Source organism: Bos javanicus, chromosome 8 (genome assembly GCF_032452875.1).
Source record: "Bos javanicus breed banteng chromosome 8, ARS-OSU_banteng_1.0, whole genome shotgun sequence".
In the NCBI taxonomy this organism is placed as follows: domain Eukaryota; kingdom Metazoa; phylum Chordata; class Mammalia; order Artiodactyla; family Bovidae; genus Bos; species Bos javanicus.
The window spans coordinates 21,925,141-21,948,402 of record NC_083875.1 but is presented as its reverse complement, the minus strand read 5'-3'; the positions used below and the strand labels follow the sequence as shown (position 1 = coordinate 21,948,402).

The 23,262-nt window shown below is 37.9% G+C and overlaps 1 long non-coding RNA gene across 1 annotated transcript in view; it reads right to left on the bottom strand.

The window, feature by feature from the left end:
- Positions 1 to 5,421: 5,421 nt before the first annotated feature.
- The window catches only part of LOC133253378 (uncharacterized), a 47,988-nt gene continuing 30,147 nt past the window's right edge, over positions 5,422 to 23,262 (bottom strand). The window contains exon 4 of the long non-coding RNA XR_009738293.1: positions 5,422 to 5,515. This is a non-coding gene — a long non-coding RNA (uncharacterized LOC133253378). The remainder of the gene's footprint in view (positions 5,516 to 23,262) is intronic.

The following is a 23,262-nucleotide window of genomic DNA, read 5'->3' as shown; positions in this document are numbered from 1 at the left end:
AATTTACAATTACCAAGATATGGAAGAAACCAAGATGTATCCATTAGCAGATAAATGGGTGAAGAAATATATATATATGTACACACACACACACACACACACATACAGATAGGCTTCCCAGGTGGTGCTAGTGGTAAAGAACCCACCTGCCAATGCAGGAGACATAAGAGACGTGGATTTGATCACTGGATCAGGAAGTTCCCCTGGAGGAGGGCATGGCTACTCATTCCTGTATTGCCTGGAGAACCTCATGGACAGAGAAGCCTGTGGGCTACAGTCCATGGGGTCGCAAATAGTCAGACACAACTGACTCACTCTTCACTTCACAAAATAAACCTTAACAAATACATTTTTTTCCCCACAAATAACAAATATTTTTGAAAATCTGATAAATGAAAAGTGTTACTGTTTATAATCTTAATTTGCCTTCCCATTATGAATCATATAAGGTATTTTATCATACATTTGAAAATTACCTATACTTTTCTCTATATCAAACTTTCATATTCTCTGCCTATTTTTAACTGGTTTCTTAGCTATTTTCTCATTGATTTTCAGAAAACTTGATTGAGTTTTAAATATATTGTCTGAGTTTGTCATTTTTTTTACATGAATTATAGTGAGTTTTTGACTACATTAAAAAAATAATGTAAGATTTTTATATTGAGAACCAAAAATAAAATATAAGAAATATTGATATGAAAACAGAGCTTTGCTGAGAGGACAAAAATACCCTAATGGCATTAATGATAAAAAGGAAGAACATAATAAAATAAGCATGCCCTAACAATTTCCAGGTGCATTCTAAAGCCTGAGTTGCTAAATCAGTATTACAGAAAATTAACGAGTAGTGTGAAGAATGACACTGACAAGCTTGTTCTTCAAGAACACGTAACAACTATTTTAAACCTACTATCATGCACTGTTCTAGATTTTGCCAAAAATTAATGCAAATGTTATGCTCTCTGATCACATAGTATATATACAAAATGGAGAATAGCCAGATAAGAAACAATGGAATTTGATGAGTATTGAGATGGAAAAGACACTGGATGTGATGAGAAAAAGAGAATGGGTCTCCAATCCATATTTAGGAAGTGATGACATAATTTTTTTGAGATCTAAAGGGCAATTATATAAGATCAAGTGATGTATTAAGGGCAGAGAGTTGTATCAATGAAGTTATTATAAAGACAGAATAAAAAATGTACAAAAATCCCTGAAGATTAAATGAAGTATTTTTCATTCAGGGGTATGAAGATAGCTCTATCTAAATGGATGTATAGATGATACCAGGACAGACAAAAGTTAAAAAGGAATAAGCAATGACCAAATCATCTAGGACTTCACAGATTTTATATGTCTATACTTCACTCTGAAGATAATGGGGAAAAAGTGCAAGTTAGAAATATTATTTGCATATGATAATATCCTTAATTAATACATTAAGATCATTTAGAAGCTTTCTTTTTGCACTTTATTCATCTTATTAAATGATCTCCTAATAATGATCAGGTCTATTCTCTTTTACCCACACCCACTTGCCCATGCCACTATTCACCTATGAAACAATTGCAATAGTTTTGTTGACATTGGCTCTTCACATATTCAATTTTTTTCTGTATAAAATATTTTTGTTGTTGTTGTTCAGCTACTAAATCATTTCCAACTCTTTGTGATCCCATGGACTGTAGCAGGCCAGGCTTCCCTGTCCTTCACCATCTCCCAGAGTTTGCTTAAACTCATGTGCATTGAATTGGGGATACCATACAACCATCTTGTCTTCTGTCATCCCTTTCTCCTCATGTCTTCAATCTTTTGCAGCATCAGGGTCTTTTCCAATGAGTTGGCTCTTCGCATTAATGGCCAAAGTATTGGAGCTTCAGCTTTAGCATAGTTCTTCTGATAAATATTCAGGATTTATTTCCTTTAGGATTGACTGGCTTGATCTCCTTGCAGTCCAAGGGACTCTCAAAAGTCATCTCTAGCACCACAGTTTGAAAACATCAATTCTTTGACACTCAGTCTTCTTTATGGTTCAACGTCTATACGTGACTACTGGGAAAACCATAGCTTTGACTATACGTAATTTTGTTGGCAAAGTGATGTCTCTGCTTTTTAAAATTTTCTAGTTTATCCCATTTAACCCTTTCTCCTGGTTATCCTTCCTAACAATTTGCATTCCCATACTTTAATTATTGTTTTAGTTGAATATCTTTAGTAAAATATGCATTTTCACAAGCAAAGACTGTGTCTGTTTTATTAACTCTGGCACTTAGTACTCAACTAATTGATGGTGAGTTCAATTTTGAATATTAGTTCATGTGTCTGTAAAATATCCATGAACAGTTGTATAATAAGAAGTGGTATAAGTTCTGCAGTTATGAAAAGGCAGATAGAGAAAGAAGTATTAACAGTAAAGGGCTAACAGAGTTTTTAAAGGAGATTTTGTGGAACAGGAATAGAAGAGGCACTAGAATATTGTGTATGTCTTAGTCCCCATTTCAAATGTGTTCCATTCACCTTTTATATAAGCTCTTTCTACTGCTGCCACAACTAGCTCCGGAAAGTATCACCTGACAGCATCTCAGCTCAGCTCAGCTACACATACTCCTCTCTTCCTTTCTGTCCTAAGACTTCTCTGAGTAGGGAGAATGGACTGCCTGTGGGAATGCTCAGCTGTTAGAGGAACGAACTGAAAATTCAACCAAGTTGTACTTCATGGGGCAGTCCTTGACTAAGAAGAGACTGTCCCTTGACTCATGGATAGACTGTCCCTTCTATCATCTTACTGTAACAATTTTGAGATATCTTTTGCTTGAGTACCTCAAAAGATGTTATGAATCCTGCTAATGTGCTCAAACATCTGAACAGGTAAATACTGTATCATCATATTGGCTTTTGTCCCCTCCCTGTTTAGCTCATCCCAGCTTCTTATTCCTGTTCCCCAAGATTCTGTCCCAAATTGAACTATCTGCATGCAAGCCCAATGTCTGTTTTCTGGAGAAAACTCAAACTAACATTTAAGTTATAAATAAAAAAGCTAAAGTAGACTCATTTGGAGTTCTCAGAAAGGAAGAAAATTAGGAATGTAGAGTCATAAAAATAATAATATTGGTGCTCAATAAGGATGAGAATGTTAAAATTCAAATGGTGCTGAGAGGAACAGTAAGATATGCAAAAAACTTTCTATAAAATTGAGTTGCAAGAAGCTCACTGACAATTTTAAGAGAACAATCTTGGTATAATGCAGCAGGGGGAAGTCAGACTATCATGAATTAAGAGAGATAACAAGGTAAATAAGTGGATTATGTAATTGTTGATGGGTTTTTTTTTCCATAAAAATTCTTTGGGAAAAATTAAGAGATGAAGACAAAACTCAGAAAATGATAAATGTGGAGAAGAGGCAATAAAGGCCACAATACAGATTTCTGATAACAGAAAAGGAATACTGCAAATATAATAAAAAATATTGGGTAATATATGTGATATATACATAGAATAGAAAATAGTTTAAATTGAGGAGGGTGCTGAATTTTTTTTCTTGAAGATATCTACCTAGAAACTGTAAATTTAATGGAAAGATATGTTTATCCAGATATAGTCTGACTAAATAAAATCTAAATAATTTGAATGTTATAGTAAACATTCTAAAAGTAGTGTTCCTAAGAAATAATTTCAAAGCAATAATTTGCTAGAATATAAAGTGGAAAAATTAAAAGGGTAAGAGATAACAATATCTAAAAACAAGAAAAGTTGTAAAATAATACCAATAAGCTCATCAAGAAATATTTGTGGCTAATACTAAAAAAGAGTATAAGCCAAGATATTTAATAAAGTTTTTGAATAAAATGAGAGATATACCATAATCAAGGAAAAATTACAAAAGTGAAAAAGAAAGTGATCCTCTTTTAAAACAGTCATAAATGTAAATGTAACTGCAAAGGTAATCACAAAGGAAGTTTGGGGGAACTTAATAATATGATTGTAAAATACATCTATTAAACAAATTAAATGAGAATAGTCAAGAAAGAACTGAAAGTTGTAATAAAATGACATATCACATTTTTAAAAGTACTATTGCCTTCTAATAATTAAAGCTGTATTGTATTCATGCAACAATAGAGTTTTATTAATAAAAAAATGTGCAAGTCTCACACAAAGCAAAGGCAAATATCAGCATTTATATTGTAATAAAGATAGAATTTGAAATGAATAGGAAATGGACAGGTTACTCAAATAATGATGTTAGGATCATTGGTTACTATTTTTAGTTAAAAATAAAATCTAATACTCGTATTAAAAAATAAATAAAAATAAATTCTAGGTATATTTGGTATAAACATAACAATGTAACCTATAAACATCCCAAATGAAACTATGGATAGCTTTGTAAATTAGAGATAGTAAAGACTCTCAAAACATGAAACCAAAAATAAAGACTATAATTAAAAATTCCAATAGAAGTGGTTATGTTAGGTAGTTAGAATAGGAAAAAGGAGTCCAGAATGCTGGTGGCTAAAAGACAAGGAAGGGAAAAGCCCACGAAAATAGAACAAAGGAAGATCCAAGGATCTGAGTGAGGACCTCAATTAAAACAAACAGCACCCCTGGCTAGCCTATTTACATTGGGCAGGCCCCAGGGGAGGAGTAAAAACATAAAAAGAGGAGCCAAATGGCCAGGGATCTCTCTCTTTTCATGTCTTTTGGATCCGCATGCCCTCATGCCTTGAGGATGTGTTTTCCTTTACTTTCTAAATAAAACTGAGCTGTAACACAGAGCTGTAACACTGGTCCATCACTTCAAATTTTTGTTGTGATGAGACAGAACTAAGGAAATTACACACTCTCCCGTCAGTTAGATTAAAATATTAAATTGAAAAATTGCATTGAAAAACCTTATGCAATTGAAAGGCTCATCAGTTCCAAGGAGTTAATCTTTTTAATATACAAAGACTTTTAAAATAATAATAACAAGAACAGTTATAATATATAACTATATATGTGTGGTTTGTGTATTACATACTACTTGACTAATGATCTAGATGCTGGGATCACCTTGTAATTTAGGTTTCTTTGTGCTTTTTTCTATTTTCCTAATTTTCTTTCCTGACATGTTATTTTCTATACACAATACAATGTGTTAATAAAATTAAAAATAATATCTTGAGTAGTTTCCAAAAATTACTTTTTTCCAGCAATTATGGATAGAGAGATGGATTGGATAAATACTGAATATAAAACAGCAAGTCTTGTGCTTATTTGACTAATGTTACTATGTTTGGTATATTACCAGGCCATGGAAGCCTGGGGTATGGTTTACTTCCAAGATAATAATAAACTTTTGCACTTGGGCATGCTTAGGAAACACAACTTTTTCTCAAAGGCTCATACTCCTCTTAGTTTCCAGGTGTTCCATATATACCTACCTGGTCAAGCAGTGCCAGAGCAGCTGCACAAGGTATGTGCCACATAATGTCCCGTTCACTTGCATGTTAATGCCTGCACAGTATACCTGCAAGAGCAGAATGTTGCATTCTTAACATAAAGAACCATTCTAGGATTTTGATAATGACTATAAATATACTACATATATATATATATGTAAAAACATATACTTAGAGTATGATAGTGAGCATCCTAATAATCACCACATGCTGTTTGTCATTATTTGTAGTCATTTCTTTACTCCTCTGTATAGTTTTAACATTTGTATGCAATCTTATGTAATTTAATTTAGGTTTGTCTCTTTTTGACCTTTATAAAACTAAGATCATTAGTATAGTCATTTTAGGTCCTGGTTTGTTATTCAATTTTATATTGGTAAGTTTTAGCTACTATTTTTGGATATAGCTCATTTTCACTGTTGAAAAGTAGTTCTGGGTTGAAAGTAACTGTTTATTTAGCTCTTGGACTCTTGATGAACATGTGGGTTATTCCCAACATTAAGCTATCACTACTTATGCTGTGAAAATTGTGTACAAGGACCCTGGAGCACATAGAAATGCTTGGGTCATATGATATGCTCATATAATCTCAGTGCATAGTGGCAAGCTGTTTTCAGATTTGTAACTAAAGCCACACTGTTAGTATGATCTGTATCTTTGACACAAGTTGGTAAACAATGCTAAAGTGGTGGGTGTGCAGATACACTATATCATGGTTACAATTTCTATTATTAATTCTGTTGACTACCTCTTCTTATATTTATTGTTCATTTAGAGTCCTCTTTCAAAAAGAGCTGGGTCAGCCTGTTACCCATTTTTTTCTTTCGGTTTTATTCATTTATAGGAGTTTGTTGTTGATTATTTTTAAAAATTTTAGTCTGGATATAAGTATGTTTTAGTTATATGTGTTACACATATCTTCTCTCATTCTGTGGCTTTCAATTTCATTCTTTTATAGTGTGTTTTGGTGAGCAAGAGTTCTTAATTTTAGATGATTTACTTTATTGGTGTTTTCTGTTAGTATTTGTATCTTATCTAATAAAAATCCTTTGTTACTCCAAGGTAACAAAAAAGTTTTCTGCATTAACTTCTAAATATTTTTCAATTTTGCCTTTCACATTTAGGTTTATAATACAACTGGGAATGCTTTTGTACATGGTATGTGGGAAGTGTTGATTTTGTTGTTTCGTGTTTTTTCTAAACAATGAATTGCAAACCCTGCAGTCTTATGTGGCCACTGATATCTGTGTGCTATTAGCGTAGCGATCAGTTTATTTTCTTCAATTTCCTTAAAGACATGGAGCCAAGAAGAAAAAACAAAAAAACAGAGAGAGAAAGAAAAACTTTCCCTGTCTCTACAGATTGGCTCAATCTTGATTATTTTCTTCAACACTAAAGCCAGACTTTTCAAAACTCTGTCTTAGACTTAATTCCTATTTGTGTGGAACCTAAGGCCAGTCAGTGGTAAAAACTTTTTCTGAACATACATTCAGCCTTGTTTAGGCACATGAACTTCTCCTTCTCCATTCCCTAGTATATGAGTGAGCTTTCAAAAGTCCTTATTCTTTCACGAATCTCTTTTCCCAACGTCTTCCTTTTCAGGCTTTTGTCTGGAAATCTATTTCTTGTCCTGGTATTTCTTCCCCTGGGCTGCTGTAGCCAGAGTTTTTGCCTTCACATGCTTCTGGCAAAAACCACCAGGGAAGCCACCTCAGTCCTAGGAACACTTCAAGTCAGATTAAACAAAGACAAGCCATTTTGCCAATCCATGGAGGGGTATCACCAGATAGCTCAAAACACACAACCTCAGTTCCTTGAGAGTAGATTCCCATATTGCTCCTCTGGCACTAGCAATCTGCCCCAGTATGTGTGGACTGCTATCTACTGGCTGCCACTAATCTCACAAGTGGGAGAGGGTGGGAAGGGAATTTAAAATGCCACTATGGTCTCATACCACAATAAAGCAGCTTCATTCTTCCTTCAGCTTTCTCATGATTGTTGTAAATTTTTGCCTAATTCCAGAATTCCAAAAAAGGTTGATTCTGATAGTTTTTCCTGTATTATTAGTCTTTTGTTGTGTGAAGCTCTTAGCCTTGGGGTTATCTACTCCTTCATTTTCAGTGATGTCACTCCTACCCAGTTTTCATATATATTTTCATTATAACTTAACTCAAAATATTTCCTAATTATTTTTATAATTTCCGCTTTGACCAAGGATGTACTAGAAATATATTTCTTAACTTTAAAATGTTTTAGTATTTTCTAAAAAGATGCTTACTCCTTGGAAGAAAAGTTATGACCAACCTAGATAGCATATTGAAAAGCAGAGACATCACTTTGCCAACAAAGGTCTGTTTAGTAAAGGCTATGGTTTTTCCAGTGGTCATGTATGGATGTGAGAGTTGGACTATGAAGAAAGCTGAGCACCAAAGAATTGATGTTTTTGAACTCTGGTGTTGGAGAAAACTCTTGAGAGTCCCTTGGACTGCAAGGAGATCCAACCAGTCCATTCTGAAGGAGATCAGCCCTGGGATTTCTTTGGAAGGAATGATGCTAAAGCTGAAACTCCAGTACTTTGGCCACCTCATGCGAAGAGTTGACTCATTGGAAAAGACTGATTCTGGGAGGGATTGGGGGCAGGAGGAGAAGGGGACGACAGAGGATGAGATGGCTGGATGGCATCACCGACTCGATGGTTGTGAGTCTGAGTGAACTCCGGGAGTTGGTGATGGACAGGGAGGCCTGGAGTGCTGCAATTCATGGGGTCACAAAGAGTCAGACACGACTGAGTGACTGAACTGAACTGAACTGAACTGAACCAAATCTAGGAGATCCTGTCTAAGGGCGTGTCCAAACAGTTGGAGGCTATCTCTGAACCCCTGAGGTAATACTGTCCAAGTCATCTGTTGGTGTTTTTCTCCTGGGGCCTCGCACTCGAAGGCAAAAAGATATTGGGATTTTTAGCCAGTGGCATGCAAAAAAATGCATCTTTGAGATCCAAGACTGTAAACCACTTGGCACTGGGTGGGATTTCTCCTAAGATTACATAGGGACTTGGTACTGTGGGATGGAAGGGGATTATAGCTTCATTTATGATCCACAGATCTTGAACCATTTGCCAGGTTCCGTCCTTTTCCTTTACTAAGAGGATTGGAGTGTTACATGGTGAATTGGTGGGGACCAAAGCCCACAAGCAAGGATTTTGTGTGTTAAAGGCTGTAGTCTTTCTAGAGCCTCTCTTCTGAGGGGATATTGTTTCTGGTTAGGAAACTGGGATCTCAGAGGACAATGATGACCAGTTCAGCTTGGTGGTCTCATCCAGGAGTTCCTTGGTCCCACACCTAGGGGTTAACTTTGTACATAGTTTTTGGCCCCTCTCTATTGGAGAGGATGTAATGGGTTCTTCAGTAGTAACCAGAAGCTGTAGGGCTCTAGGGGCTGAAAGGCTTCCCATCACAAGGGTGGTCCCCAGTTTAATGAGCATCAGTTCAGTTAAGTTCAGTTCAGTCGCTCAGTCGTGTCCGACTCGTTGCAACCCCATGAATCACAGCACACCAGGCCTCCCTGTCCATCACCAACTCCAGGAGCTTACCCAAACTCATGTCCATCGAGTCAGTGATAACATCCAGCCATCTCATCCTCTGTCATCCCCTTCTCCTCCTGCCCCCAATCCCTCCCAGCATCAGAGTCTTTTCCAATGTGTCAACTCTTCCCATGAGGTGGCCAAAGTATTGGAGTTTCAGCTTCAGCATTGGTCCTTCCAATGAACACCCAGGACTGATCTCCTTTAGGATGAATTGGTTGTATCTCCTTTCAGTCCAAGGGACTCTCAAGGGTCTTCTCCAACGCCATGGTTCAAAAGCATCAATTCTTTGGTGCTTAGCTTTCTTCATAGTCCAACTCTCACATCCATACATGACCACTGGAAAAACCATAGCCTTGACTAGACGGACCTTTGTTGGCAAAGTAATATCTAAGCATTTCAATATGCTATCTAGGTTGGTCATAACTTTCCTTCCAAGGAGTAAGCGTCCTTTAATTTCATGGCTGCAATCACCATCCGCCGTGACTTTGGAGCCCCAAAAAATGAAGTCTGACACTGTTTCCACTGTTTCCCCATATATTTCCCATGAAGTGATGGGACCAGATGCCATGATCTTCCTTTTCTGAATGTTGAGCTTTAAGCCAACTTTTTCACTCTCCTCTTTCACTATCATCAAGAGGCTTTTGAGTTCGTCTTCACTTTCTGCCAGAAGGGTGGTGTCATCTGCATATCTGAGGTTACTGATATTTCTCCCAGCAATCTTGATTCCAGCTTGTGCTTCTTCTAGCCCAGCGTTTCTCATGATGTACTCTGCATATAAGGTAAATAAGCAGGGTAACAAGATACAGCCTTGACGTACTCCTTTTACTATTTCGAACCAGTCTGTTGATCCATGTCCAGTTCTAACTGTTGCTTCCTGTCCTGCATATAGGTTTCTCAAGAGGCAGGTCAGGTGGTCTCCCATCTCTTTCAGAATATTCCACAGTTTATTGTGATCCACACTGTCACAGGCTTTGGCATGGTCAATAAAGCAGAAATAGATGTTTTTCTGGAACTCTCTTGCTTTTTCGATGATCCAGCAGATGTTGGCAATTTGGTCTCTGGTTCCTCTGCCTATTCTAAAACCAGCTTGAACATCAGGAAGTTCATGGTTCACATATTGCTGAAGCCTGGCTTGGAGAATTTTGAGCATTACTTTACTAGCATGTGAGATGAGTGCAATTGTGCAGTAGTTTGAACATGTTTGGCATTGCCTTTCTTTGGGATTGGAATGAAAACTGACCTTTTCCAGTCCTGTGACCACTGCTGAGTTTTCCAAATTTGCTGGCATATTGAGTGCAGCACTTTCACAGCATCATCTTTCAGGATTTTCAATAGCTCAACTGGAATTCCATCACCTCTACTGGCTTTGTTCATAGTGTAGCTTTCTATGGCCCACCTGACTTCCCATTCCAGGATGTCTGATTCTAGGTGAGTGATCACACCATTGTGATTATCTTGGTCATGAAGATCTTTTTTGTACAGTTCTGTGTATTCCTGCCAGCTCTTCTGAATATCTTCTGCTTCTGTTAAGTCCATACCATTTCTGTCCTTTATCAAGCCTATCTTTGCATGAAATGTTCCCTTGGTGTCTCTGATTTTCTTGAAGAGATCTCTAGTCTTTCCCATTCTGTTGTTTCCCTCTATTTCTTTGCATTGATCGCTGAGGAAGGCTTTCTTATCTCTTCTTGCTATTCTTTGGAACTCTGCATTCAGATGCTTATATCTTTCCTTTTCTCCTTTGCTTTTCACTTCTCTTCTTTTCACAGCTATTTGTAAAGCCTCCTCAGACAGCCATTTTGCTTTTTTGCATTTCTTTTCCATGGGAATGGTCTTGATCCCTGTCTCCTGTACAATGTCACGAACCTCATTCCATAGTTCATCTGGCACTCTATCTATCAGATCTAGGCCCTTAAATCTATTTCTCACTTCCACTGTATAATCATAAGGAATTTGATTTAGGTCATACCTGAATGGTCTAGTGGTTTTCCCTACTTTCTTCAATTTAAGTCTGAATTTGGCAATAAGGAGTTCATGACCTGAGCCACAGTCAGCTCCTGGTCTTGTTTTTGCTGACTGTATAGAGCTTCTCCATCTTTGGCTGCAAAGAATATAATCAGTCTGCTTTCAGTGTTGACCATCTGGTGATGTCCTTGTGTAGAGTCTTCTCTTGTGTTGTTGGAAGAGGGTGTTTGCTATGACCAGTGCATTTTCTTGGCAAAACTCTATCAGTCTTTGCCCTGCTTCATTCTGTATTCCAAGGCCAAATTTACCTGTTACTCCAGGTGTTTCTTGACTTCCTACTTTTGCATTCAAGTCCCCTATAATGAAAAGGACATCTTTTTTGGGTGTTAGTTCTAAAAGGTCTTGTAGGTCTTCATAGAACCGTTCAATTTCAGCTTCTTCAGCATTACTGGTTGGGGCACAGACTTGGATTACTGTGATATTGAATGGTTTGCCTTGGAAACGAAGAGAGATCATTCTGTCATTTTTGAGATTGCATCCAAGTACTGCATTTTGGACTCTTTTGTGACTATGATTGCTACTCCATTTCTTCTAAGGGATTCCTGCCCGCAGTATTAGATATAATGGTCATCTGAGTTAAATTCACCCATTCCAGCCCATTTTAGTTCGCTGATTCCTAGAATGTCGACGTTCACTCTTGCCATCTCCTGTTTAACCACTTCCAATTTGCCTTGATTCATGGACCTGACATTCCAGGTTCCTATGCAATATTTCTCGTTACAGCATCGGACCTTGCTTCTATCACTAGTCACATCCACAACTGGGTATTATTTTTTCTTTGGCTCCATCCCTTCATTCTTTCTGGAGTTATTTCTGCACTGATCTCCAGTAGCATATTTGGCACCTACTGTACTGGGGAGTTCCTCTTTCAGTATCCTATCATTTTGCCTTTTCATACTGTTCATGAGGTTCTCAAGGCAAGAATACTGAAGTGGTTTGCCATTCCCTTCTCCAGTGGACCAAATTCTGTCAGTACTCTCCACCATGACCTGCCCGTCTTGGGTGGCCCCACAGGGCATGGCTTAGTTTCATTGAGTTAGACAAGGCTGTGGTCCTAGTGTGATTAGATTGACTAGTTTTCAGTGATTATGGTTTCAGTGTGTCTGCCCTCCCACTCATTAGCATATGAATTCACCCAGCTAGCAAAAGCTAGCCAGACTGAATTCCGTGGCCTAAACCCTTGCCCTCTGCAATAGCCTACACCCTGCAGAGTGCCCTTCTCTCCGAATCCCAACAAATCCACATCTTACCTATTGCTTTATCACTCACTGAGTTTTTGCAATGAGACTTCAGAGCCTGAGCTTCATTAGGTCCTGAAGCCAGGCATCATGGGTTTTAGTCAGGCTTCAGTCCTGGGAGAGAAGAGCTGAATGATGGGAGGAAAAAGCAGTGGGAAAAAAGTGCCAAGGAATCCCCTTCATAGCCTGCCAGAAAAATCTGCTAAATACCTGATCTGTGCTCATAGTGTTCATTGGCCTGATCCTTGGCACAAAGAAAATTAAGGACAGAAGAACCCCCACCAGCTTGGGTAACAGCTACTGGGGCTCAGTAGATAGTCCCTTTGGGACATACCAAGGAGTAGCCTCTCCAGAGTCCCTCAGTTGCACCCATTGCCACTTGCCTGTTTGGTGGGGGGGGGGGGGGGGGCAGGGGGTTTGAGGAAATAAGCAAGAGACTGTAAAAGAATTAAGTTTTGTTAGGCATATGTCCTTCCAGCCATAGGAGCAAGGACCTCCTACCTTAACCTGAGGTCTTCTAGAATCTGAGACTGAGCTGCGTGAGCTTTCTGCTGAGTTCATTTTTCACTGTCCCGGTTTCCACCATGCTGGGCTTCTTGTCACTTCCCCTGCTCTTGGTTTTCTTTGCATTTCACTTCCACCACGGGATCTTTCTTCGAGTTGGGCTCCTGCTGTGTTTGGCCTCCTCCTTGTGGGGAGCCACGCTGAGGTTGTTTCAGCCAGGTTAAATTGGAGTCACGGTACCATAGATGTTAGGGGAGTGGGTTAATTTCCTCGGTTCTGTCTCGTTACAACAAAATTTGAAGTGACAGACATTAAAGCCCTCGGCGTGTCACAGCTCTCAAATAGTCCGTGTTATAGTTCTCAGACAGATCAGTCTTATTTAGAAAATAAAGGAAAATACATTCTTGAGGTGGAGGTGTGAAGGCATGCCAACCCAAAAGACGTGAAGAGGAGAGAGAGAGAGAAAGAGAGAGAATGAGAACACGGGAGAGAGAGAGAGAGAGACCCCCGGCCCTTTGGCTCCTCTTTTTATTTACTTTTTCCTCCCCTGGACCTGCCCTATGTAAATTGGGCTAGCCAGGAGTGCTGTTTGTTCTACCTGAGGTCCTCACTCCAGTTCTCAGACCTTCCTTTGTTCTATTTTCACAGACTTTTCCCTTCCTTGTCTTTTAGCCACCACCATTCTGGACTCCTTTTTTGCAATGGCACACCACTCCAGTACTCTTGCCTGGAGAATTCCAGGGATGGCAGAGCCTGGTGGGCTGCCATCTATGGGGTTGCACAGAGTCGGACACGACTGAAGTGACTTAGCAGCAGCAATAGCAGCAACATATGCATACATGTGTGCTAACTCGCTTCAGTCGTGTCTAACTCTTTGCGACCCTATGGACTGAAGCCAGGCCAGCTCCTCTGTCCATGGGATTCTCCAGGCAAGAATACTGGAGTAGGTTGCTGTGCCCTCCTCCAGGGGATCTTTCTGACCCATGGGTTGAACCCATGTTTATTATGTCTCCTGCATTATGCCTATGTGTTCTTTACTACTACCACCACCAGGGAAGCCCTTGTGTATCTATAGTCTTAGTTAAATTTGTGTCTACCTATTTAATTAAATATAGAGAAACTTGCCATTTATTCTACTTAGGCTAAGTAATGCTGGTGGATGAGATAACCTTAAAACCTCAATAATATAATATGAAGCTAGGATGAAGGTCTGCGTGGATTTTGGTCCACTCTTATCCTGAAAATATAGATAATTTGATGGACACTTTAAAAGTATCATTCTATCTGTTTTGTGGAGAATAGTTATGCTAGAAAAGAACAGGGAAATAAGTTTGGACATTACTCATAAGCAGATAAAAGATGATGGTAGCCTGGAAGAGAATTTTAGAAAAAGAATTGGTAAATTGAGTTCAGATTCTCAATACATTTTAATGGTAGAAAGTGTAGAATTTGATTATGGATTTTATGTGGAGTGTAAGAGAAAGAAAGGAATTAATGGTGCCTCCAAAATTTTGGTCTGAAAAAGAATGAATTGAGATGTCAAATACTTATATAGGAAGCATAAAAAGAAACAGAATTTTGGGAGGAAATCAAGAATTCACTAGTGTATTTGTTAAGTTTGAGACATTTAATAAATATCCAAATGAAGATGTAGGGGAGGAAATCTTATTTATGTCTGAAATTAAGGGAAAAATCAAGACTGAAGATATAAATTGGAGTCATACGCATGGCATGTGGAACTCATATAAAGGCCAAGAACAGGTCACTTAGAAGTGAATATAGAGAAGTATAAGAGATCCCAGCACTGAGCCCTGGGAAACTCCAACATTTTCTATTAAGGATAGAGGAAGAAGAAGCAGCAAATGTAAGAAGTGGTTTATGCTATAGAAAGAAAACCAATAGAGATTATTTTCTATATGAATACATATTTTTTAAATTAATGGTGTTAATATTAAATAGTTCCAAATGCTGCTGATAGTTCAAAATAAGGAGTTGGACACTGAGTGACTAACACTTTCACTTACATTGGAAAATTTGGAGGACATTGATAATATTAATAAGAGCAGTTTTGTATGTGTGATGGGTAAGAATATCTATTTAGATAAGTCTAAATGAAAACAACTGGAGAAGATGAAATGAGTTTTTGGGAACTGTTTCTCCAAATGACAGTAAAGAAATAGGTCAGTAATCATAGAAGAATATAAAAGTCAAGAGGGGTGTTTTGTTTATGGAAAATAGGGTGATACTTTTGTATCACACAGTAGATGTGAAATTTTGACCTGGAGACTAAATGCTCAAGAGAGAATGCAGACTATGCTCAGATGGAATTTTGGACTCAGAAACATGATCATATATCCCATCACAAGAATAAATAGAAACAAATGAAGGCATGTCAACAGTTTTGAGAATATGTGGAATTTCCCTTCTTTTGCTTTCATTTTCTGAGCAAAATAAAAAAAGATTATCTAATTAGGAGCAGAGAAGAGGCTCTAGACTTTTGAGAAGAGAAGCAAAGATACAAAAATTTTAACTAGAAGATCAGGAGTGAATAAACAATGGAAATAGGCAGCAGTGCATGCCCATGTCAGTTTTTGATCATAAATATAAAGTGAATCCAACCATTAAGGTTGTTTGTTTTTAACCCACTCATTATCCACTTTTTACCCACTTTTCTTATCAGAACAAGACCCAGTTTCCCCCACAGTCAATCTCTCCCATCAGGAAGACTCCATAAGCTTCTTATCCTTTTCACTCAGAGGGCAGACAGAATGAAAACCACAATCACAGAAAACTGATCAAACTGATCACATGGACCACAGCCTTGTCTAACTCAATGAAACTATGAATCTTGCCATGTAGGGCCATCCAAGATGGATGGGTCATGGTGGAGAGTTCTGACAAAATGTGGTCCACTGGAGAAGGAAATGGCAAACCTATTAGTATTCTTAGCTTGAGAACCCCATGAACAATATGAAAAGGCAAAAAAAAAAAAAAAAATAGGACACTGAAAGACGAACTCCCCAGGTCAGTTCAGTTCAGTTCAATTGCTCAGTCGTGTCCGACTCTGCAACCCCATGAATCGCAGCACGCCATGCCTCCCTGTCCATCACAAACTCCCAGAGTTCACTCAAACTCACGTCCATCGAGTCAGTGATGCCATCCAGCCATCTCATCCTCTGTCATCCCCTTCTCCTCCTGCCCCCAATCCCTCCCAGCATCAGAGTCTTTTCCAATGAGTCAATTCTTCGCATGAGGTAGCAAAAGTACTGGAGTTTCAGCTTTAGCATCATTCCTTCCAAAGAATACCAGGACTGATCTCCTTCAGAATGACTGGTTGGATCTCCTTGCAGTCCAAGGGACTCTCAAGAGTCTTCTCCAACACCACGGTTCAAAAGCATCAATTCTCTGGTGCTCAGCTTTCTTCACAATCCAACTCTCATATCCATACATGACCACTGGAAAAACCATAGCCTTGACTAGATGGACCTTTGTTGGCAAAGTAATGTCTCTGCTTTTCAATAGATGCGCAATAAGCTACTGAAGAAGAGTGGGGAAAATACTCCAGAAAGAATAAAGAGAGAGCCAAAGCAAAAACAACAGCACAAATGTCAAACGCCACAACAATGCCAAAAACAACTGTTACATCACAGTTGTAGATGTGATGGGTGATGGAAGTAAAGTCTGATGCTGTAAAGAACAATATTGCATAGGACCTGGAATGTTAGGTCCATGAATCAAGGCAAATTGAAAGTGGTCAAACAAGAGATGGCAAGGGTGAACATCGACATTTTAGGAATCAGTGAACTAAAATGGACTGGAAAGGGCGAGCTTAACTCAGATGACCACTGTGTCTACTACTGTGGGCAAGAATCCCTTGGAAGAAATGGAGTAGCCCTCATAGTCAATAAAACAGTCTGAAATGCAGTTCTTAGGTACAGTCTCAAAAATGACAGAATGATCTCTGTTTGTTTCCAAGGCAAACCATTCAATATTACAGTAATTCAAGTCAATGCCCCAACCAGTAATCCTGAAGAGACTGAAGTTGAATGGTTCTTTGAAGACCTACAATAACTTTTTAAACTAACACCTGCACCCATCCAAAATGGCACCTGATCTTATACATTATTTGATTACTTAGTTTTTAAAAAACTTTTGGTAATGGAGATTCACATGCAGTTATTTGAAATGAAATGGAGAGATTCTGTATACCTTATGCTCAATTTCTCTTTAAGGTAACATCTTGCATAAGTAGAGGGCAATGTCACAATAAGGAAGCTGACATTGATACACTCTACCCATGCTGAAGCTACCCAGGCTTCAGCAATAAGTGAACTGTGAACTTCCAGATGTTCAAGCTTATTTTAGAAAAGGCAGAGGAACCAGAGATCAAATTGCCAACATCCGCTGGATCATCAAAAAAGCAAGAGAGTTCCAGAAAAATATCTATTTCTGCTTTATTGATTATGCCAAAGCCTTTGACTGTGTGGATCACAATAAACTATGGAAAATTCTGAAGGAGATGGGAATACCAGATCACCCCACCTGCCTCTTGAGAAACCTATATGCAGGTCAGGAAGCAGCAGTTAGAACTGGACATGGAACAACAGACTGATTCCAAATAGGAAAAGGAGTACGTCAAGGCTGTATATTGTCACCCTGCTTATTTAACTTATGTGCAGAGTACATCATGAGAAACGCTGGGCTGGAAGAAGCACAAGCTGGAATCAAGATTGCCGGGAGAAATCTCAATAACCTCAGATATGCAGATGACACCACCCTTATGGCAGAAAGTGAAGAGGAACTCAAAAGCCTCTTGATGAAAGAGGAAAGTGAAAAAGTTGGCTTAAAGCTCAACATTCAGAAAAGGAAGATCATGGCATCTGGTCCCATCACTTCATGGGAAATAGATGGGGAAAGAGTGGAACAGTGTCAGACTTTATTTTTTGGGGCTCCCAAATCACTGCAGATGGTGACTGCAGCCATGAAATTAAGACACTTACTCCTTGGAAGGAAAGTTACGACCAACCTAGATAGTGTATTCAAAGCAGAGAGATTACTTTGCCAACAAAGGTCTGTCTAGTCAAGGCTATGGTTTTTCCAGTGGTCTAGTATGGATGTGAGAGATGGACTGTGAAGAAAGCTGAGAACTGAAGAATTGATGCTTTTGAACTGTGGTGTTGGAGAAGACTCTTGAGAGTCCCTTGGACTGCAAGGAGATCCAACCAGTCCATCCTAAAGGGATCAGTCCTGGGTGTTCTTTGGAAGGACTGATGCTAAAGCTGAAACTCCAATACTTTGGTCACCTCATGTGAAGAATTGACTCATTGGAAAAGACCCTGATTCTGGGAGGGATTGGGGGCAGGAGGAGAAGGGGACGACAGAGGATGAGATGGCTGGATGACATCACCGACTCGATAGACATGAGTTTGGGTAAACTCCGGGAGTTGATGATGGACAGGAAGTCCTGGCATGCTGTGATTCATGGGGTCACAAAGAGTCAGACATGACTGAGCAATTGAACTGAACTGAACTGAACCCATGCTGTTTAGATTTCACCATTTTTCATGCACTTGTATGTGTATCTGTGCCTTAGTTCTGTTCAATTAACAGTTAAGATACAAAACAATTGTAATAATTATATATACATATGTTTATATATATATAATCCCTTATCATGGTCAGGGAATCCTGGCGTGCTGCAGCCCATGGAATCACAAAGAGTCAGACATGACTGAGCGACTGAACTTAACTCATGCTATACTTTAACAGGCAACCTCCTATTTTTTTTGCCTCCATGGCAACCACTAATTTGTCTCAATTTGAATAATTTTGTGATTTCAAGAATGATCTATAAAGAATCATACAGATGTCACCTGCTGATACTGAGTTTATGTCACTCAGTATAATTCCCTTGAGACTCATGCAAATTGCTGAGTATATAAACAGTTTTGTTTTATTTCTGAGTAGTATCCCATGGTATGAATATACCACAGTTTGTTTAACCATTCATCCACTGAATGACATCTGAGTTGTCTCCAGTATTTCTCTATTACAAATAAAGCTTATATAAACATTTGTGTAGAGGTATTTACATGAACGTAACTTTTGATTCCTTTGGGATAAATTCCTGAGTATGCCATTGCTGGATCATATACAAACATTCAGTTTTCCCAGAGTAGCTTCCCCATTTTATAATTCCACCACCAATGTGTGACATGTCTTTGTCTGTGTTCTAATGGGATTGTTTGTATTTACTTTAGAGTTTTGAGAATCCTTTATTTATTCTAGATATTGGTCCTTTGTCAGATATGTGGTTCACAAACATTTCCCCCGAGTCTGTATCTGTTCATTCTCTTCACAAGGGGTTATGAAGCAAGTCTAAAAAACTTTTCAATCAGGTCAGGCATCATTTTGTCTCCTTTTATGGATCTTGCTTTTGGTGTCAAGCTTAATAACTTTGTCTAGACCTGCCTTGCTTCCAAAGATTTTCTGAAAGTTTTATAGTTTTACGCTATATCTGGATCAATTTTGAGTGAAGATCTGAGGTTTAGATTGAGGTTCACATTTTCTTTTTCTGACTCTGGATTTCTAATTGCTTCATTTGTTAAAATGTGTCTCCTCTTTGCATTGAATTGCTTTTGCTCAGTTGTCAAAAATAAGTTGGAAATGTTTGAGTGGATTTATTTCTGATTTCTTTATTCTATTTCCTTGATCTTTGTGTGTATTTCTCTCCAAATATCATACTGTCTTTATTTGTGTAGCTATCTAATAGGCTTTAATGTTAGGTGGAATGATTCCTCTTATTTTATTTTTTCAAATGTGTTTTAGCTATTCAGGGTCCTGGATCTTTATATATAAAATTTTGATCACCTTTTATATGTCTGCAAAAAGCGTTGCTCAGGTTTATATAGACATTACTTTAAACATACTGATTAATTTGAGGAAAATTGGAATCTTTATTTTATTTCCCATCGATGACCACATTATGCCTAGTCATTTATTTAGGCTTTCCTTGATTTCTTTCATCAGAATTTTATAATTTTTACTATACAAACTCTGTAAAAATTGTGTTAAGTGTGTATATTTTAAATATATCTTATATACCTATATACATCATTTTTGAGGTTATTTTAGTGATATGCTTTTATAAGTGTTCCCATGTGCCAATTGTTAGTATATATACAGTATATTGTGTGACTGTGTATCCTACAATCTATATGAATTCATTTATTATTTCTAGGGAGTAGTCTTTTAATATTCCTTGAGACTTTCTATGTAGACAAATATGTCACATGCAAATACAGACAGATTTATTTCCTCCATTCCAATCTTTGTGCCTTTTATTTGTTATTCTTGATTTGTTTCAGTGACTGAAACTTCCAGTAATATGTGAAATAACAATGGCTAGAGTGAACATTCTTGCCTTTTCTCAGTCTTTTAGAAGAGTACCCAGTCTTTCATCATTAAGTTGGATGTTATCTCTAGTCTTTTTGCATGTGATCTTTGCTAAGTTGAAATAATTTCTCTCTATTTCTAGTTGACTGAGAGTTTTTATCATGAATGGGTATTGCATTTTTAGCAAAGATTTTTCTGCATCAAATGATTTTTATATTGATATGATGTTATATTTTTTAATGTTTTCTTTTGGAAAGAGCTGTCTAAATGGAACTTTATTCAGGTACTTTGTTTTTATAAGTCTTAGAAATACTGAACAGTGTGAGAACATAGTTTGTTATATCTTCAAAGCTCGGAAAAGAGATATACACATTAGTAGATGAAGTGTTTGAAAATATATTCAACTGTATAGTAAATGTAATTCTGTTAACTATTAATTTTTTTTCTTGAAGTAAAAATGGCTTATACAAAGTCATTAGAGAGCACTGAATAGAGTTCCCTGTGCTATTCAGTAGGTTCTTATTATCTATTATATATATGAAAAGTGAAAGTGAAGTCGCTCAATCGTGTCCAACTCTTTGTGACCCCACGGACTGCAGCCTCCCAGGCTCCTCTGTCCATGGGATTTTCCAGGCAAGAGTACTGGAGTGGGGTGCCATTTATATAGTAGTGTGTATCTGTCAATCCTGACTTTCCAATTTATCCCTCCCCTGCCCCCAGGGGATAAGTTTGTTTCTATGTCTGTGACTCAACTTCTGTTTTGTAAATAGGTTCATTTGTACCATTCCTTTAAATTCCACTTATAAGTGATAAAATGTGGTATTTGTCTTTCTCTATATGATACTTCACACAGTATGACAATCTTTAAAGCCATCAGTGTTACTCCAAATGGCATTATTTTGTTCTTTTTATGGCTGATTAATAGTCCATTGTATATATGTACTACTACTTCTTTAGCCATTCCTCATTGTCATGCGAGTGTATGTTCCACGGTTCTTTGTCTTATCACAACAAAGATTTGGAGCGATGGACATTAAAGCCTTCGGCGCATCACAGCTCTCAGGTTTTGGACAAACCGTGTTATAGCTCTTAGGCAAATCAATGTTACAGCTCTATTTTATTTAGAAGATAGCAGGAGAGAGAGAGAGAGAGTGAGAGAGAGAGAAAGTGCACGCATGTGGGAGAGAGAGAGAGTCCATGAGAAAGTGCTTTGGCTCCTCCTTTTATATGTTTTTTCCTCCACCTGGGCCTGCCCTATGCAAATTGGGCTTAGCCAGGAGTGCTGTTTGTTCTGCCTGAAGTCTTCACTCTGGTCCTCGGACCTTCCTTTGACCTTCCTTATCTTTTAGCCACCGCCATTTTGGACCCCTTTTCCTTATTCTACCTACCTAACATCGTCAATGGACATTTAGATTACTTCCAAGTCCTGGCTACTGTAAAGAGTACTGCAATGAATATTGGAGTGCAAGTATCCTGACAAATTATGGTTTTCTCTGGATATATGCCCAAGAGGGAGATTGCTGGATCATATGGTAGTTCTGGTTTTAATTTTTTAAGGAATCTCCATGTTGTTCTCCATAATCACTGTACCACTCTACACTCCCATCAATAGTGTTGGAAGGTTCCCTTTTCTCCACACCCTCTCTAGCATTTATTGTTTGTAGATTTTTTTGATAATATTCTGACTGGTGTGAGGTAATACGTCATTATAGTTTTGATTTGCAGTTCTCCAATAATTACTGATGTTGAACATCTTTTCATGTACTTCTTGGCCATCTGTGTGTCTTCTTTAGAGAAATGTCTGTTTAGATCTTCCACTGGAGCTTCCCTGGTGGCTCAGATGGTAAAGCATCTGCCTGCAATGCGGGAGACCCAGGTTTGATCCCTGGGTTGGGAAAATATCCTGGAGAAGGAAATGGCAACCCACTCCAGTATTCTTGCCTGGAGAATCCCACAGACGGAGGAGCATGGTAGGCTACAGTCCATGGGGTCGCAAAGAGTCGGACACGACGGAGCGACTTCACTTTTTTTTTCACTCATTTTTTGATTGGTTTGTTTACTTTTTGATATTGAGCTGCATGAGATGTTTATATATTTTGAAGACTAATCCCTTATTGGTTGCTTCGTTTGCAAATATTTTCTCCCATTCTGTGGGTTTTCTTTTCGTTTTGCTGATGGTTTCCCTTGATGTACAAAAGCTTCCAAGTTTAATTAGGTAGTATTTGTTTATTTGTGTTTTTATTTTCGTTACTCTTGAAGTTAGATCAAAAAGATCTTGCTGCGATTTATGTCAGAGAGTGTTCTGTGTATCCCTCTTAATGCTTTGATAGTATCTGGTCTTACATTTGGATCTTTAATATATTTTGAGTTTACTTTTGTGTATGGTGTTAGAGGAGGTTCTAATTTCATTATTTTGTAACTGTCCAGTTTCCCCAGCACCAGTTACTGAAGAGACTGTCTTTTCCCATTGTACATTTTTGCCACCATTGTCACACATTAGCTAACCATATATATGTGGGTTTATTTCTAGACTTTCTATCCAGCTCCATTGCTGTTTGTTTCTGTTTTGTGCCAGTATTATATGGTTTTGATTACTGTAGATTTGTAGTATAATCTGAAGTCAAGGAGCCTAATTCCTCCAGATTTGTTTTTCTTTCTCAGGTTTCCCTGGCTCTTTGGGGTCTTTTGTGTTTCTATGGAAATTGTAAGATATTTTTTTCTAATTCTGTGAAAAAAGTGCTATTGATAATTTGATAGACATTGCATTGAATCTATAGATTACTTTGGATACTATAATTTTGACTGTTGACTCTTCCAATCCAATAACATGATATATGTCTCCATCTGCATCATCTTTGATTTCTTTCATCAGCATCTTCTAGTTTTTCTCTTAGCTTTATAATTTAAGATTCCTTGTGTGGTATTCCATTTGGGAAATTTGGGGTAGAATTGTTATTATGAGGTAGAGTGGATGATGCATTACAATAATTCTCTAACCACCAATGCCACCACCTCTGTTTTCCAGATATTACACATATTAATAGGATTTTTAAAAACTCATTGTATAGGA